Source organism: Urtica dioica, chromosome 2 (assembly GCF_054948205.1).
Source record: "Urtica dioica subsp. dioica isolate 48M chromosome 2, U.dioica_male_clone48M_v1_H2, whole genome shotgun sequence".
NCBI lineage: Eukaryota > Viridiplantae > Streptophyta > Magnoliopsida > Rosales > Urticaceae > Urtica > Urtica dioica.
Genome location: NC_142757.1, coordinates 26,327,529 through 26,332,021, shown reverse-complemented (window position 1 = coordinate 26,332,021; position 4,493 = coordinate 26,327,529).

Here is a 4,493-nt window from a genome sequence, read left to right as displayed (position 1 = left end):
TAAACAAGCTTCAGTAACAAGTACAATACCTTTTACTTTGGTTTTGAGGTAGGCAGGACAGTTCCTACGCCAGTGACCAGGCTCATTGCAGTGGTGGCACTTGTCTTTAGACTTGTCCACCTTCGGAGCCTTTGGCGCCTTCTTCTTCGTTTGAACCTTAGGTTGGTTCTTCTTCTCGGCATTGCGAGGTCTCTTCTTAGATCCTGAGGTGGAGGCAGTAGCATGTACTTCTCCTTGAGCCCTCTTTTTCTTAGTGAGTGCCTCAGCGGTTTGAAGTTCCTTCATGAGCTCGGTAACAGTGTACTCTAGCTTGTTCATGGAATAATTCAACTTGAAGGTATCAAAGGTTTCGGGGAGAGTTTCCAAGATCATATCTATTTTAGTCTCCCCATTAATCTCGGATCCAAGGATCTCCATCTCGTTTAGATAGCTAATGATCAGCATCATATGATCTCTAACGGGAGTTCCAGCCTTCATACGACAGTTCATGAATTGTCGGACCGCTTGTTGCCTAGCTTGATGTCCTTGCCCTCCAAACATCTCATGGAGATTGTAGAGCATATCGGTGGCAGTTTCGTAATCACGATGTTGTTGTTGCAACACAGTGTTCATCGATGCCAGAATGTAGCACCTCGCAATCTCATCGGATCGAAGCCAGGCCGCCAGGGCATCTTTTTCCTCTTGCGTCAAATCTTCATTCGTTTGAGGACAGGGGGTGGTGAGAACCCATTTGTGCTTGTCGACAGTTAGGACTATGTCGAGGTTACGTTTCCAGTCGACGTAATTGTCGCCTTCGAGTTTATTCGAGGAAAGAATGGTTGAGAGAGGGTTGAGAGACATATTGCCTATAAAAGTTGAAACAAGTTTATGATTAGTCTTTGGTTTAGGATTTAAGTTTTATTAAGACTTTTATAAAATCCAAAGGTGTTATAAACCAAACGATAATTTACTCCCTCAAGAGAAGGCCGCAAAAAATCTCCATTTATAAGTAAATGACACATCATTAATGCGAAGCCAAGATGTCAATACATCTATTTTGACTAGCCACCTTTTAAATTGGTTTGATCACTCACATCTTTTCGCAGAGCCTCAAGGGAGGATTACTAGGGATTGAGCCTAAGTGTGCAACCAACCACTTAGTCCAAAAGGTCAACTTTGAAAAACAATCCCCCAAGGGGAGGCCTTGCCATCATCGTCTTACTCTCGGACGTAGCTCATTGAGCAATGATCGAAGCAATAACGCCTTGGAGTACTCCCATTTAAGTGAGGCTCGCAAGAGCGGCTCTTAGTCCCACGTTAATTGCTCTTTTCATTAGTGTTGGGGATCGTGGGTTACAAACAACAAGTATAACCCTCCCACTTAGTTTTTGGAGTTGGTTCATCGACTCTTATAAGTTCGGAAACAGATTTCCTAGTTAGAGAGCGACAGAGCGGACAACTAGTAGAGAATCCTAGATCGACATGTTTAGAGTAGTACTAGTGCATAAAGGCACAAGGTACATACTCGATCTTTCCTATTTTCTATTTCGGGAAAGTGCGTGAGGGAAGTGTGAACTTCAACTCACTCGAACACTTGAAAGTTTGAGATTACACATCTTTTTATTTTTCGGCTTGTCTACAAGGAGACCTCCCACTCAAATTTTCAAGAGCATATAGATTTTGAACATATGTGATATAGATATAGTTTTGAAAACATTTTGAAAATTTATTTGATTTGGATGACAAAAGATTTTCAAGTTTGAAAGTGAAAACGGTTTTTCAAAATTCAAACTAGTTTTGTAAAAACTCAATTTCAATTAAACTTTCAAAAATCAAAACATTTTAATCTTACACATCATGTTTATAATCATATGAAAAACATTTTTGCTCAAGAAAATTTTCTCATTAGAGTTCTATAACTCATGGTAGTGGGGTTTGAAAATCCGGATTTCTAAAAAACTGGAGTTTCGGAACAGCCGCGCACCTCGGAGTAAAATCGACATCTCTGGCGGCTCCGATGTCCTTTTGAGCCGAAACCGGTGGCATTGGACAGAGGACAAACAGAGCTTTAATTTTATTCAAGAATAATTAAATTTCGATTTCTGAGCAGAGAGTTATGCTACTTTTAATGCGGGTTTACTCCAGGTCGAAGAAAAAGAAATAATTAAAGCTTGGTTCTTTTTAGGTGCGAAAAAGAATCGAGTGTAACGGAACGTTTTATGAAGGTTGTTAAAGCTTTTATTTGTGTTTTATTAGCAAGGTAATAACAAGGCATAAAAGAAATAACAACAAGCATAAAACGATTCAAGTAAGTAAAAGAAACTAGCAAGACAATATAACTAGTCACAAAATTTCTCAAACCTTTAAAACACGTTTTTCAATATAAAAAATTAAAAAATTTTAGAACTGATTCTAATGTGTTTTAAAAACATCCCAAACTCATAGAAAATCAACATGATTTTTAATTTAAAGGCATGAGCAATAAATTAAAAAAAATGTAAGATAAATATTCTAACTTGTCACAAAATTCGTAAACTTTCGAAAACGATTTTCAAGCTCATATTTTTAAATACATGTACATGCTAATCTTTGACCATAGCTCTGATACCATTTGTTGGAATCGATCTAGGGTTTAAGAAAATAATTAACGCTTCGGGAAGCGGCGGAATTTTAAAAATTTTCTTTTATAAGTAAAAACGGTTTTTACTAACCTAGACAAGTGCAAGTACATGTAATTAAAAACTAATATGAGCTAAGAAGTTTACTAACCTTTCTTGAAGCTTGATCTTGGAGAAGCTCTTAGAAAGTTGCAACGCTCGTCTCCCCTCGCAGCACGTCCCTCTTTCTTTCCTCGGCACCTCGAGCAACCACGAAAGTTTCTATCACTAAATCACTCGAAATAAAGGAATTAGTGAGTGGGCACTTTTAAACACTACGACTTAAGAACGTGTCTTGAAGTCGCAGAGCTAAACACTAGGTCGAGTGAGGACCTAGGTGCCAAAACAAGAAAAATCGAAAATAAACTAGAAAGAGAGAGAGAGAGGAGTTCGGCCAAGTTCTAGAGAGAGAGTCTCTCAAATCTCTTAAACTTGGATGAATGAAAAGTGAGGAATGGGGCTCCTATTTATAGGAGAGGTTTTACCTTCAATAAGGTAGTTTCCTCTTCTATAGAATATCACATATTCATGAGCAAAAATCACTTATTTCCCATTCCATTTTGGGCGCCCAAGGCTGCCACCTAGAGGCTTGGATTTGTTTCCTTTTTTGTTCATTGGCTTGCCTTTTTCTCACTTGGCCGATTCCCTACAAGCATGTGTGGGAAATTTGTTTCATCTTTTTCTTTTGGGAAGTATCTTGATACATTTATGCACAAAATAATCTCTCCTATTTCTCTATAGGGTAGGCGCCCATATTTGTCTAGAAAAGGCTTCTAGAATTTTCTTCACTTGTTCATGACAACATAAGAAAAGGCCCATTTAGAATTTTCAATAAAATTCTTATGAAATGAAATTAATTCACCAGGCCCAATGATCAAGTCATGGCCGAGTGACATTAAGTCATCAAATGAACTTGTCAAAAAAATTTATTGACATTCATTTCACCTTTTGTCTCAAAAGACAAAAATACCCTTTTGACTATTTTCGTTCTTGTTTTGACTTAGCTTCCAGTTTAACTATTCCTATCGATGTGATTCGTGACAGTGACCTCATGGACCCAAATGAACAAAGCTTGAGCTAAACACTTGGACTCAAAAGTTCACAAACCTTTTCCAAGTTTAGCTTAATGCCAACTGACTCCACTAAAGAGTTGACACTGAAAATCTCTCTGTTCAAATGAATTTATTTTCTACTCAAGAATTCGCCTAATTATGATGAGCGGATCCACTGAATATTATCTATGTTTACCCTTCATGAATGTCATCAGCTAGTCGGGATTTACTAAATTACCATTTTACCCTTCTAGCTGTTATTTCCTCAACTCCTTTGTCGCTTGTGAATAAGTTAGAAACAATGTATTGACGAGGAGCTAACAAGTCACATTGTTTCATCCAAAAGAGTCAGGACTCAATTTGGACACTGGCCAGTTCATTTATTCACACTCCAAGGAACAAAGCATGAGGTGACATACATTGCATTTCAGCAATCTTGTACATCTATGAGAACTTCACAAAGTTACTCATGACATTCTCACAACTTAGTACTTCACCAATAGGTCTTGTTCGGAATCACATAGTGAGTCCGAACTCTGACTTTCTCAAATGAGAATACTAAGGTGTGAAATGACATGTCTCATTTCAGGATTAAGGTAAGCATGATACAATTCATACATAGTGACTTGGAGACATAAAAGGTTAAATGGTTTGTTCTTATCTTGTCTCTAGAAGTGCACTGGTCAATTCAGTACCTTCGGAAGATACCTAGAAGAATTATAGAGTCTCCAACTCTCAATGCCTCATAACCAGACATCATAGATTCTTCTAACAATCGTACTGAGGTCAATAGTCCTTTGACCCT